Source organism: Harpia harpyja, chromosome 8, assembly GCF_026419915.1.
Source record: "Harpia harpyja isolate bHarHar1 chromosome 8, bHarHar1 primary haplotype, whole genome shotgun sequence".
In the NCBI taxonomy this organism is placed as follows: Eukaryota; Metazoa; Chordata; class Aves; order Accipitriformes; family Accipitridae; genus Harpia; species Harpia harpyja.
In genome coordinates this window covers 42,603,992-42,619,288 of record NC_068947.1, presented here as the reverse complement: position 1 = coordinate 42,619,288, position 15,297 = coordinate 42,603,992, and the positions used below count along the sequence as shown (strand labels likewise).

The following is a 15,297-nucleotide window of genomic DNA, read 5'->3' as shown; positions in this document are numbered from 1 at the left end:
GTGTACGTATATGAAGAGTATGTTTAGGTATAGTTTAGAATGTTTTGAGTTATGACTTGAAATGTTCACAGGATCCTTCTTCCCTTACTAAAAGCAATAGTTTCCAAGTCCTTGGTCAGCTTTCTTTATTCATCATCACCGCAAAAGGCATGAAACTTTCCTTAGAACAAAATCATTCTTTTACTCAAGTCTTCACATACTTATACTATTATCGATTTTATCCTGGAAAGAGACACTGTATATTAAGTTAGTAACAGGTATGAAAGTTTCCCCAGCTGGGATCTGTATAAAATAAACTGTATACAAATAATTAGGTAGATGGGAAAGTTCTGTTAGGAATTACCAGAGCACTACAAAACACCAACAGCACCACCCGCTGTTCACATATATATACACCACTGCTGCATATATAGATATATGCCACTGCTGCATCTCTCCTCTTAGCACCCAAAGTAGGGGTTTAGACCATTTTTCTGGCCAACTAAGGCCATTTTAAATTAACACTGCGGTAGCACAAGAGTGTGGAAACCAGCTAACCATATAGAGGTTTCCCGAGTTAGTCATCAACTGTTCTTAAAAATGAGAGTAGTACGTGTTCAGTGGTGCTGCGTTGTGAGTTCCTCAACAGGAAAGCTGTAGACGGCCCTCATTTTCAGTGGTCTTAAGTAAATAGCATTGGATACCTACTTGAGGTAGCAGGGTTTTAAAGCCTATAGTGGAATTATGACATTTCACATTTAGATAAAATGTTTCTTATTTAAATACAGACGGCTCTCCTTAATAATTTCAATAGGTTAGTATTGTCTGAAATTTTAAAGTACAAGGCACTATTTTTGCACTAAATTTTCAGCATTCACTGAATTATATAGAGTGATTACATAGTATATAAAGAGATGTAGCATTGCTGTATGCACTTTGCTAGCAATATCACTGTTTTACTAGTTTGGAAAAGGGAATTGGGAATACCAAGATTATGCCCTATGAATTATTTAAAAGTGGAAAATAAGTAAATTTGGAATTTGAAAAAGTTGCAGTGTAAATACCCAGCATTTCTACTGCAATTCTATGGGAATATTCTCTAATCTTTTTGGTTAGAGCTTGTTTTGTATTTTTTTTTCCCGGACCTGGTACCTTCTGCAATATTGAGGTGGTTAGATGGAGCTGAAGTTAGCTGGGGGTATTTATTGAACATAGGAGTTCAATAACATCATGTGCCTTCAGGGCAATCTTTTACTCATTATTTTATTTCTTCAGATCAGTAGATCTACATAAATGAAATGGACATAAATCCATTACTTACCAGATAAACTTACTGGATTTACTGAGAACAATATTGCAGCAGCTATTCTTATCGTGAAAGAAAGTACCATTCACGTAGCTGTTTATTTGAAGGTTAGATACTGAGTAGTTATGTTGGTTAACATATTTTAAAATGTTTAACTGGCTTTGTCTTTCATATTTTCAGAGAATACATATAGAATTGAAGCATGAACGTGGATTGTATTTAAACATATACAAAGAAGTGACAGCTATTCATGGTTCAAGTATTAAACAGATCATACTACCAAGTTTTCAAAGGATTTTAGACACAATTATCTCAAGCTAAAAAAACCCCACAAACTAATTTTGGCAACAGCCATGATAATAGGTCACCATGTTGTGTTCTGTTTGAAATATTTTTTTGTAAATGTCTGCACTGAAGATTTCTTTTTGTTTGCCTTTATGTAAATTTTTTACGTAGCTATTTTTATACACTGTAAGGCTTTGTTCTGGGAGTTGCTGTTAATCTGATGTATAGTGTAATGGTTTTATTTCAATTGTTTTTATGACACCCTTTGAGCAGGTACATGTCTAATTCTGATTGTTATCAGTGAAGCCTCTGCTTTGTAGCAAGTACCTAGAGTGTAAGATTGTCTTAAAGGAAAATGTCAAACTCCTTTCTCATTCTTTGAAATCACACTAAAGAGGAAGGGTGACAGCTGTGACAAGAATAAACTAAATTGTTAATAGAAGTGAACATTTAAAAAACCGTGCAAAGCTAAGCAGCCAGAAAGGGAATAAAGAGTTTCCACGGAGAAGCTGGGTATCGAGCAAGGAACACAATGAAAAATTCCTAGTCTATGTAGACTGTGGCTAATAATCATCTTCTTCTAGAGCAAGACACACGTTTTATTGATATATTATCAGTCGTCTTTCATGTTAGAATTAGGATAAGGAACTGGAATTCTGGATTAATTTTAATTCCTTTATGTTATCCGCTGCCTTAAAGTACTGTACCTTTTCTTCATTTCAAAAAGATACCAGTCAGAATTGGAAACTTTTTTAAAAAGTGGTCATATCAAAGCTGCATTTTTTTTTCCACAAAAATAGAATATATATATTTTTTGTGTGTTTTTGTTAACTATGCTACAGATATTGAATGCACCTTGAGATAATTTTAGTGTTTTTAACTGGTACCTAATTTATCAAACAGTACATATAATTGTAACAATGAAATGTCTATGTATCTTTAGTTACATTCAAGTTTGTAACTTTATAAACATGTTTTATGCTTGAGGGAATTTTTAGAATGGTACTGATAAGAAAATGTTTTAGGGTGAATGGCCAATAGAAAGTTGTACTTAAGGGAGAGAAGTTTCAACTTACACAGGTTAGTTTCTGGAAGAAAGTAACAGGCAGCTTTGATGGAGAGGAGCAGTAGGGTAAGCAGAACATCAGGTTTCCATTTACAAATATCCAGGGAAAAAGTAAGTTTTTATAGACTGGTAGGCAAAAATAAATAAATAAATAAATAAATAAAAGAATAAGATGGACGTTAGGAAATGTATTTTGCCACTTTTGCATTATTTAGGGGGAAGAAAACACTGTTACTTGTAAATTTGTAAAATGTTAAATGTCTGGGCAGTAGTGACTGATGTCTTAATAAAAGCTTCCTGTAGTGCATTGGCATGGATTAAATACATAAGATGTCCTATAAACTCTATGCTGTATAAAATATTAGAGGGAAATCCTGTTATATGCCTCTAAACTTTGATTTGTTACTGTTTTATTTGGCAAAAAGAAAAAAAAATAATAATCTTGGTCAATATTGAAACCAAAGTAAAATGGGGGAAAAACCAAAGTAATTTGTTTTGCATGGCTAAGCCATTCTGTTATCTCTGTAAATATTGTGATTTTTTTCTTTTTAGAATTTTGTTAAAAAAATTCTAAAATTTTTAAACACCTGTTTTTCCAAAATAAAACGTGAACACACAAAAAAGTTACTTTATATACAAATATATCTTTTTCTTTTGGTGCGAGAACACTGCCAAGTGATACACATTTTTAAAAAAAAAAAAACCCGCAGTGGGCGTGACTCTAAACAGGTAAAGTTGTAAGAGAGTGCTGTGAAGGAGTGTGCAAACACCACCTATCTTTGTTTATAACACTACAAATAGTTCCTAAATACAGAGAAGAAACCTCCAAAGATCATAAGGGAAAGCATAGGGAAGGGCTGAAAATTTTCATACCACTGTCTGGGGAATACAGGGGAGAGGAGAAGAAAAAAAGTCCTTCAACTTCCACAGCTACGAAAAAGGAATAACAGCTCCTCACCTTTTGGCATTCTGCTAGATCTCCTATGCACTTTAAATCATCAGTCCTAGGAGCTGGGTTTTTCACTGCTCCGAGTTCACTATAGGCACGTTTCAAGAACCAAGACCGCAAAAGAATTAATGTTTCTATCCATGCCTAAACAACAATAAAACTGAAGTATGTCTTCACTCGCTTGTCTGAAATCTCAGTTTACAAGAACACGTATGAACACGAGGAGGGCACTTACCTAGGGCTCGCGCTGTCGCTGACTCTCAAACCTGCAAATGAGCCTCCGCAGAGTCTGGCTGGGACAAACAGTCCCTCGCAGCCCAGGGGGGTCGGTGGGGGTGTCCGGGGCTTCTCAGAGACCAGAGCCTCAGGACCTAGAGAGCGTAAGCCCTCGCTCAGAGAAGACCTTCCGAAAGTTGATCACGCAGGTCTCCGCTTGTGACCTTGTTAAAAAAATACCGTAGTAATGAATCTTGGGGGGGGGGGGGGGAACTGCAGTGTACTACACACAGGAAGAAAAAACAATCCCTGGTCACAAATGGTTTAAAAGCGTGACAACAGGGAGTGAGTGGGAGAGAGCTGATCCTCTGGTTTTCGGGTTGGGAAATTAAGACGGTTTGTGGTGTCTGTTCATGGCTGTACAGGAAACCGCCACTCAGCGTGGAACAAACCAGCAGGTTTGTCTGCATGCTGCAAAGGCAGCAGTGTGCAAAAATACCCCACGGGCTTCCCAAGCAACTAAGTCCCCAGAAGCAATAATACCAAAACTAGCTGTACTGCTGTGGATACGAGCCACTATTAAAACACACAGAAATGTGATAATGGTGCAGCCAGAAGGTGAGGACTTCGGGGGGGGGGGGGGGGGGGGGGGGAAGTAGTTAGGGTCAACAGAACAAAAGGCAAAGCATCAGGGACATTTTGTACTGGTTCTGAGTGCTACAGAACAGCCTCTCTTCTAGGGCTTTACCGCACCTACAGCTACTGCGCTGCTGGGGCTAGCAGCTGGTCAGAGCCTTAGCTAGTGTTAAACGCTTACCAGACTGCTCGCCAGTAAAACAAATGATCCACACCCGATCGTCTGTATAGTATCCATGACTTGCCAACATCAGTGCAGCACTACAGATGGTTTAGGCAATATGTTACACCTTTTCCTGGACAGAGAGTTTTCATTCTGACATGTTTTGAAATACAGATATAAATAAGTAATTCTAAATTCTGTATCAGTTATTACTTGACCATTATGAGATACTAACATGAGTTTTATCCATATTGGTAGCAGTCCATAGAGACAGACAAAAAAATGAATAAATGTAAATTTGTTGTCTTTTTTTAAAGATAAATTTCTTCAGGGAACATCCGATATTCACCTAATATCCTCAGCTGCTGGCTGTTGCAGTTAAATCTGATTTACTTGTACTACCACATGTAGCTGGATACCTTCCTGTTGACTTCATGTTTAGACAGCCATATGTATGTAATTATCTCCGCTAAGATTAAGCAGTGACATATGAAATGAGATCATGACCTCCTGTGTCAACCACATCTGTGCAAATGTTTTCTGGGTTTTGCTCTGACAAGAATCCATTGCCATCCAGGTGTCTGCTTCCACAAATTGCCCAATACAGGTTTTTCAAACAGATTTCTCCTCCAGGCAGAAGATGATGGAGGGAATGCAGGAGGTACATAACTTCTTCTAGTTACGTGCTTCTCCTATCCCCTGAAGAGCAGCCACACTCTTCTGGAAGAGGGTAGCATCCTCAAGCCGGCATAATTCGGTGCTGAGCAAGGGTGACTTCAGCCGTCCCTCACGGGGGTCTGCCAGGGAGTGAGGGCACCCCCTTATCACAGCAGGAGGGTAGGAAGCGGGGGAAGACAGGGCGCAAACCAGCCAACCCACCCACCCATGCACCACACACACCTGAACTGTGGATGCTTCGTGTGTAATGCAGCACACACTTTTAATGACAATTTGCTACATTTCAAATTATCAGAGAATCAGAAACTAAGCTTATTGCTTATTATCAAATTACGTCAAAGTCAATTTTTAAAATCAGACTAACTCCGTCCACCCAGTCACTCACAATTCTTTAAATGTCCCGTAATTCATACATTTTTCTCATTTACATTCCAAATAGAGACATTTACTCTGTTAGCAGCAAGGCATTCACTTTGATGTAGTAATGAAATTCAGCCTGAAAAGGCAGAGCCTGACAAATTATTAGGAAATTTTGTTCCTTAGTGAGAAAACAGTATTGTACCTCTCTCATCGCCCCCCCCCCCGATGTTTTGCCTGTTCTTGTGTTCCACCTGGTGATACAGGTAAGGCTTCCGTCGTCCTCTGTTCCCTGTCCTAGTGCTCATTTTCACATCTCCTGTCACGCATAGATTGATTCTCTGCTGCACTCGCCATCATTTGCTTATTGGTAGGACAGTTAGTTCAGAAATGCCAAAGCACCTTGAGATAAATACCAGCAGTTTAACACAACTATAAATATAAAATGGGCTGTGAAACAGGAATAAAAATAGAAATATACCCAACTTCCCATGTTTGGGCTTCTACATGTTGGTATCCATTGTTCTGGAGTCCCCTGGAGTTGCCCCATTTTGAAAAAATTGCACAAAATCTAATCCACACTACAAAGGCTCAACTGTAATACCGTAACATACCTATAGCACCAATGTGCCTAAGCCTTCTACTCTTTTTTTTTTGGCTAACCCTTTTCCTGTCACTCATACAACTAGTAATAATGTTAAATAAATAACGTTAGGAATCTTTGTACTGGAACACCAGCACAAGTCTTATGTTAAAGGATGTGTTCTTTTTTCATGTATTTCAGTCCATGTAGTTGTGATGCAAGAATTTATTGCACACTACCGAGCCCTGGACTTGAAAAAGCAGAGGGAAGAAAGTAACATCCTATTGCTCTAAGAAGCAACAGATTAAATTCTATTTAAATACAGTCATTTCCACCCATTTACTTTTTCTAGGAAAAAGCAGTCCCTCTCTCAATAGAAACCTACATTCAACCTCACTCAGAAAAACACTCTATATAATAAAGCTTATATTAAAAGAGGCCAACTACAAATCCAGAACAGGAGCAATGCTTCTCTCAGCTCAAACTCGTATCATCCTAATCCTTTTTTCCCCCTGAGATTCTCACCGGAGCAGGCAAGTAATCACCTACATAGGTACACCACTGATGACAATTTGTTTTCTCCAGAGCTAGAAAGCAAATACAAATTCAGATTGTGTTGGAAGTGTTCAATAATCTCTACACACCAGATCCAAGATTTCATTAATATTTGCATTTGTCACAAGAAGAGCTAGTTAGCATGGACAACAGAATACATTTAAAAGGAAGAACATAATTGAATCTAAATTCAGGAAATGAAATTAATTAAAGAATCAAATAAAACCTCACATAGACAAAATATTTCCACAAATTCAATTTCAGTGATGTTGATATAAAAGCTCTCTCTGTTTTTATTACTCCAAATAAAGAAAGATCACACTCATTTCCATGACTTTAAGAAAGTAAACACACACAACAAACACAACTGGCCAAAGTGACTGCACTTACTAAATAGAAAGAAACAAGATCTGGAAATCAGATCAGAGAGACTTTCTGACAAAATTAGAGTTAGCAAGATTACCAGCATGTGGAATAAGGTCGTTTCAATTCTACGTGCAATGTCTTTCTAACCCCCACTTGCTGTACCTTGAAGTAATCCATTTTGCAGTGCAGTCTGGGTCTGCTGCGTGTCTTCTGCACAGTGCCGGGTCCCAGATTTTCCTAATCCAAAATGTATCAGGAACAACAGTAGAAAAGCAGTTTTTTCACTGAAATTTTTTAGGCAGGGATAAGAATTACAAGTTTGGCAACAGAAGCCAGCAATGGCTAAAAGCTCTTAAGAAAGTAACATTCATGGACCACCTCCTTTCACACTGCCTCTGCCTGAAAAATGAATCATTTGGTCTTTCAAAAAAGGGGTGAGGGAGAGAAGGGAAGAGTGAAATTGTCGGTAAATATGAGCATAACACACTAAAAGTTATGTTTAGCGGCAGCTAAATCTTTTTCAAGTGCAAATCTTTTAAAAAAAGCGGGGGGGGGGGCAGGGGTGTGCAAAAAAGGAGCTGCAATGGGAATGTTGCTGTGGTCACTGCCCTCCAAGGATGTAGTCCTTAGACAGGTGCAGTGCTCCATCCTAATGCAATCTCTGCTGCTCTCTCTGGAGTGCTTATTCAAACATTTGCTCTCTCCTCATTATGTATATGCTTTTCCACATTTACACTAGCTAAAAGGTGCTAATAGCTATCACCGAGAATGCATCTGGATCCCAAGGCAGTCAAACCTATCCTTTATGAAGCTGCTACCCTTAGTGGCCACCTTTAGCTCCAACGGAGAAAGCCATCAAATCTCTTCACGCAGCTCCAGAGAGGCAGCAATCCATAGTATAGGGCAGAGGTAAATTCGACAAATTAACAAATCCATCTATTTCCATTTGCAGCAGGACAGAGATTTAAATGCTGACAAGTAACTTTAACCATTACAGAAAGCGTGCAGAGAGTTGGCATTAAGCAGGATGTATTTGCTTCCAAAGTTTTAAGAAAGGTCTAATGGCTGAACCAGCAGAAGCACCTGGAGCAGAACTTGTTGAAGCACTATTCCAGCCTCAACATAGCAGCAGATACCAAGAGAACTTTTTAAACATTTCTCCAATCAGTACAATTCAACTCAAAGTTCAGATATTAAACTGAGAAAAAAAACTTTCTTGTGATCTGTGAAAATAATCAGCCTGGACAGGATGAGCCTCTTCAACTCTAAGAGATATGGTGACCAAACGCAAACAGCTCAGCTTCCTCACTATACATAATACTGCCTTTATTATAATAATTCAGCTTTTGATGCAAAAACATTTACATAAATTTACATGAGGAGAAGTATTCAAGTGCATTTCAAGGTATTATTAACTAATAAATCCTTCTCAAATGATATTTTAATGCACTCAGTTCTTTCATCCAACTAGATCTTGACACAAGACGTGTATAATAAGAAATCCAGCATAAAAATGCATTACTCGCCATCCCTAATAAATCCACTTGAAATAAGAGGCATGGCTGTCTGTTGCTGGCTGGGCGTAGGGAAGACACATGCCCAAAGAAGCAGTGAACATGCTGTAGTAAACAGCAAAGGCGAGAGAATTTCTAAGTGGGAGAACAGCCTCTCTGTTTCCACCATCCTGAAGAGAATTTGGTGTGAAGATATCACAGATAGCACACCCGTTATGCATTACTGATGCTCATCCACATGGGAAAAATACTACATTCTGGCTAATGCAAAAACTAACACAGCTGGACAAAGGTGGTAAGTGAGAAACTGTCAGGAACCAAGATGGAACAATTAATGAAATTACTCATAAGACATTAAAGCTGACCAAGAATCATTAGAAAAGATCCCAAGGAAATTAAATTGGGAATGAGAATTTTCTCAAAAAGAAACTAAAACAACATCTGTAAATTTCACAGGAAAGAAAAATAACAGGCTACCCAGAAGAAAATGCTGTCTGCAATAGCAGCTATAAAGTATCCAAACAGATCTGGAAAGCTGATTTATAAAGTTTCAAGTAAAATTTTGCAACCCGCTCCAAAACAAGTACCATAACCTGAAACTAACTGGAAGCTAAATATTTCCCAGGACATATGAGAGACCAAGACAATTTTGAGCATGTAGGAACTAATGAGCTACAACTGAAAATAAAAGAGCTTTTAAATTAAATACGTCACCTTAAGGAAGAGTTCAAAAGATTGCAGACTGCTATGGAAGACAGCCTAAGCAGAGGAGGAATCAAGATTGGGTTTTAGATATGTTTACAGCACTTCCTTACTTGGGTTCTAGACAGACCCTGTCATGCAAGGTCCAGTTTCAGAAGAATTACCTGCTAGGTTGTTGCCTCAGGGTCTGACTCTCCTCCTTTACATTGCAGGCTTGAGACATAACTGATAGGGACTATATAGATTAATCAACATATTACTAATAATTAATAAATCAAATAACCTCATTAGCTAATAGACTACTGTTACCAATTTACATTATTTGGATTGCTATTACACACAGCTACAAAGCTACTGTTTATCACTGTTAAATCCTATTAACTACACACAACTACTATGAAATACAAGTCTGCCACCTTTCTCTCCCCACGCCATTAAACATTAAGGTGCAAGCTATCACTCTTGGCTCTACCCTCCTACACCGGGCCTTTCCAAAGCAGACCTGACGGGTAGTCCAGCGAGTTGCCCCAAGGGTTCCCTCTGGCATCAAGGTGGCCTTGGGCAAGTGGGCCAGTTACGCTACCACCTCTAAAAGTTCACACACTCACTGCAGAAAATCTGCCCTCCTTTTTTCTTTACCCAGTCTTTATCTTACTTTCCATCTTTCCATTCCTGAACCCACCCTTTTTGCTCCCCTTGTACCTCCTTTTCTCCAGCCAGTCTCCTCCCAAATGAACAATCTGCTTCTAATTACTTCTTCATTGGTCCCAATTCTGATACATCTGTACCCAAATTCAGTGCTTTCGTTATCAGTACTGCAGAAATCTTAGCTTTATCTGGTACTACTGATAAGGGTTACCTAACTGAGGGTGGCCTGGTAAGACAAACTCCCCTACAGCTGCCTGGTTCACACTGGTTACCTTTAGCTTACATGCCCTCTGAGACAAATCACTCTACTTGAGACTTGATACCACTATCTGGTTCCAGTTAAGTACAAGCACTTTCCTATCTTCCGCATGAAGAGTGTGCACATGACAGCAACTTGTTTTTCCAGATGTTTCCATTTGCATACGCCATCCTGCTCTCTCTCAGCTGATGGATTACAAAGTATTGCCCTTGATGTGCGCTTCGGACAACCTGCAGGTTCCCTGCAGAGACCTCAGAATAAAAGGCCTGGTATTCCAGCAGGACATGTTGCTCCCTCCCATAGGTTAACTGAAAGCAATCTGAGGGAGGACAAAAATCCATGGAGGTCATGGCCAAATGATTCATTTGTGCAATAGACAGAGGTAGCCTAGCTGTAATGTAGCACAGAAAATGAGCTGATTTAAATCCACAACGCTGAAATTCAAAGAGGTAGCAGAAATGTTGTTTTCCTCCCATCCCCTTGCCCACCAAATAAAATTGACGGCGCATCGTTAACTACACCGAGTATGCAGCAAAGCAAAGCAAAGCACTGTGTAGAGAGAGCATCCAAAGTTGCACCAGTGCCTGAAGTAACCAGCAGAAGCAGAGCTTACTACTTTGAGCAGAGAGCGATGTTCACCCTCTCACGCTTCTGGTGCCTGAGCTAGCGTGAGCGAGCGTGCTCCGAGGGAGAAACTGTCCCGCTTGAACACATCTGGGGAAGGGGAAAGTTTTAGGTACACTGTGCAATATCGCAGTTAACATTAATGGGGGTTTGACTGTAGACAGTTAACTTTATTAGCTACGAAGATCAAGCAATCATCACAAACGTACCCTTCCGATCCCTAATCATTCTTGAGAGCAGGTGGAATTTTGTATTTTGAACTAGCAGTCCGTCTTCCTTCACGTCAGAGATCATTTCCTTCCAGTACAGTCTCAGCACCTGGAGAGCAAGGCAGCGTTAATAGGTCTCTTTTCCCCCTACTGACGCTGAACAGCCTGTAATTAATCACACTGTCACTGGATCCTATTCTGAGGAGAAAAGCAAGCTAAGCATTATTTATATTTCTAAATATGTTAGGTATTTACAATATGGTTTTAACAGTTGATACGCTGAATTTCTCTGACACTGGTTTGAATGGCAAAATGACAACAGTTTAGTATGTGGAGATCTGCTAGCCATTTCTACGCCCTGGCTGGAAGCACCCAGGCTCAACAAAAAAATTACAAGAATTATTTTCTCCTTTTCTTCCAAAATCTGTTCTCACTAAAAACCCAAACTCCATTACCATTCCAGGTAACGTTATGTTGGCAGTTGCTTCTTGCCTGTAATTAGCCTGTTCACAAGGTGCTGGTGACATTGCTTACTTCAACACTTTCCAATAAAAAGGTTCAACTCTCAGAATTGTTCAGAATTTTTTCAGCATTGAACTGGGCTGCAATCTGTGATGACTTCGCCATTTTTTATATTCCTATATTCTGCAAAACAAAGCCTCGTACAACAATGAGCTCGGGGCCCTTCAGCTGGGACATCGGCCCTCCTGAATGGCCACCTCAGGCAAACGACAGCAACCTACCAGATTTTTCCAAACATACATGTTTTAGCTCATTCATTAAAGGCAAAGATTTCCCTCCTCCCTTATTATTATTTTTTATTGCAATTAAATGATTTGATAGTCTTCTGCCTGGTTGTTGACCAAGTCCCAGGGCATATCCTACAATATTTATCAATTGTCTCAAAGCCCTGTATCATGTTCAGAGCCTCACGAGGAAGTCAGACGCTATAATTTTATTACCAGTTTCTTATTGAAAGCAGAACGTCAGACTGAAGCTAATCTATTCTGTTGACACAACAAGCTTCAAACTCCTGGCTTACCCTTTCCTAATCAGAAGCCTAATCAAATTTTACTTGTTAATATGATCCGATTATTAACCTGCCCAGGAAGGAAACATTTTTTCCCAGTTACCCCAGTCAGGACCCTCCTGGGCTCACTGCCTAAATCCAGACACTGGCAAGTGGTGGTAGAAACCTGCCATCTTGTTTTGCTGGAGCGGGGTTTTGTCACCTCTTAAATAATGGGTAAAACCAGCCACGAACGAGCAAAAGCCCAGCAAACGTCGTGCTTGTGGGAACGCAAGGGCGCTTCCATAGACGGCACTCCGGGCTACACTTAGCATCTCCCCCATGGGTCCCACGGTCTGACGGAGCTCCAGGTCTCCCTCACACGTGTCTGCCAGGGAAGAGGCACGTGTTGGACGACAGCCTGCTCCTCCAGCCACCCTCCCCCGTGGGCAAGGTTAGTGACTGCTGCTTCCTCTGCTATTACTGAACTGCCAGCTGCGCTCCTCTCTGCTTTCCTGCCTCTCCCTGCACTAAAGCTGCCGAGAAAGCGGCGGTGCATTTGAGGGCAAGCCGCCTGTTGCTTTGCATGAGAGCATCCTACCCTCTGGTACTCATCCGGCTGTGATGAGGCGGCCGGGGGCCAGGGACAAGGAGGAAACCTTGTAAAGAGCCTCTGAAGGGAAGAGAGGTGGAAAAGCGACAGAGCAACAACATCAGACACATCAGGGAGCAAGGGGTGCAGGTCACAAAAATCAGAGGAGGAGGAAATGCATTCCAGAAAATAAGGGAGACATCTAAAACTCTCCCTAAAAAGGAGGGGAGAGAGCAGAGATCTGAAAGAGCAGACTAAACATGCAAATTCAGACTAGAAAGAAAAAGAAGGCTGGTGAAAGAGAAAACACCGCAGGACAGGGAAAGCGGCCGAGTAAACCGCAGCAACCATCAACAAGATAGTGAAACACTACTGAGAAAGGATATGCTGCTCTGCAAAGGGCAGACAAGGAATGACACGAGGAGGGCAGAAAAGGACAGCTTTTGGGGAGATGATAGGAGATTAACATCCTCAGCACTTTTTCTTGTTTTGCACAACCACTGTTAATAAATATTCTGCACTGAAAACACACACTAGATTTGTATGTGCAAGGAAACATTACAATGAAAAAGAAAATGGAGAGGGAAACGGAACAGAGAAAAAAATTGCCTAGTGAATTCTACCTTGTGCTTCAAATTTCCATTGGCAGGCACTCAGAACAGATGAGGTGAATTTTTGCATTGCGGCAATACTGCTACTTGGAGATTGAGGGAGGGAGGGGAAGGGCTTTGAACATTTCTGAAAAATGTGCACTTCCTCAGAGCACAATCCCTCACAAAAAGGGAGCAGTGACTAGAGTGAGATAAATCATAACATGCTCCCTCCACCACGTAGCCACAAAGATAAGCTCTCAATAAAAATGACTTGATTTTTCATTTTTTTGGAAGGGGAATGAGTAAACAAATCCATCTGATGATAGATGGATGTCACCATGGATAGTTCAGGAAACAAAGTATTAAAAAAATCATTCTAATTACTGCAAATCTTAGTGGATTTAAAGCATTTGGGGGTCATCTATCAAAATTAAAGCATGCTCTGATTAGAGAACCGCATTAGGACAGGATACATCTTGCGTTACAAGGGAGCTTTCCAAATTAAAAACAACGTACACAGAAAAATGTCATTCCTTTGAGCTTTTACTGAAATCTTAGACAACTTGTAATTAACATGCATGCACAATGACTTGTAACTTGGTGGGTAATATCACTATCATGTGCCTTTTTAAAACTTGGTAATTTTAATGCCATTTTTATTAATATGATTAATGCAAGCCAGTTTGTGTAGATGGGAAGGAACAGAAGCAAATCAAAGTTAGCTGTCTGCTTAATTTAAATTCAGATTGGTAGGAATGTATACTGCTCTCTGGCCTGAGATATCAAATGGAAACGGGGAAAAAAAAACAACCCTCAGAGAAATTGAACCATTACTTACTAAAGAGGATTGGAAGTTGTCATCCATATAATGGAGCTTGTTCAACCATACTTTGGGACATAATCGTACCTTCTACAAAATGCCAAGATAATGGATAAGGATTTCAAAGGAATTTTAATAAAAGAGAGTATTTTGCAGGCTGTAAAAGAGTTTTAGATTGACAAACACCCTCCAATAGCGAGCTGGAAAATTAGAGGGAGAGTTTAATCCACGCTGCCTTGATTTAGGCTCACTAGACTCACAAAATATCTGCTGAAATGTGGGGCTGCCATTTATGAGAAATCAAACTTTCTTCTATAATTTGAGACACGGTTATAAATGAGCATGTGACACTGCAACTCAAGCTTAAGAAAAGAGGAGACAGAAGCGGTTGGCATCTCTGAAAGCCAAGCCAGTACTGTCTCAGACCAAGATCTTGTAGAGGATCGTTTCCACTTGGCCAGAGTCCTTTTGTTATTGAACAGCACTAGAACACAGGTGCTCCAAACAGGAGTCACAAGCCTACCTGCAGCTTGCTGGGACAATTAATATTCACCCTGCAGCACTGCTCCAAGTTAGCCTCTTCTCCCATAGCCGTGCTCTCTCTCAAGACCCCCACAGCTCCTCTCCCCTCCCCTCTGCCGCCTGCCACGGCACAGGCATGGAGTAGATGTCTTGCGCGTGCAAACAATCCTGCAGAAAGTCCGTTTTTCTTGTGTTTGCTACACCTTTGAAGAATGCATGCAGAGCCAGCCTTGTATTTCAGGAACGGTTTTATTTCAGGGTTTACTATACATATGCAGTAAATCCTCTACACTCAGGAGGACGCGTCCTTCATGTCCTCCTGTGCGCACGCACAGAACAGTGCGCTAAACTTACAGGGGACTGGATTTTTCAGAAAAGCTCTGGGCAAGGCTGTGTTCACACACAGAGCCTGGCCTGTGCAGGTATGTTCAGCGCAGCTTATCAGGAAGGTCCTTCAGAGGACATAGTTAGGCCCCTTGTTTTATAGGGCAGAGGGTTTTAGCAAGACTTTGGTCAAACAGCTCTGAAGGCAAGGGGAGAAATCACTATCCATATATTCAACTAACTCTGAACTCTGATGGGAAAGTCTTCACAGAAAGCTGAAAGAATGGAATGAAACCAGTGCTGAAGCGAGAGTCCACATGGGTGCAGGTGAGCGTTATAGGT

The 15,297-nt window shown here is 40.4% G+C and overlaps 1 protein-coding gene across 3 annotated transcripts in view; it reads left to right on the top strand.

Moving 5' to 3' along the window:
- The window catches only part of ALCAM (activated leukocyte cell adhesion molecule), a 123,569-nt gene extending 119,808 nt beyond the window's left edge, over positions 1-3,761 (top strand). For all 3 annotated transcript variants that reach the window (XM_052794382.1, XM_052794383.1, XM_052794384.1), the window contains one exon: positions 1,466-3,761. The gene's annotated coding sequence lies outside the window, so the exon portion shown is untranslated. The remainder of the gene's footprint in view (positions 1-1,465) is intronic.
- The last annotated feature ends 11,536 nt before the right edge of the window (positions 3,762-15,297 follow it).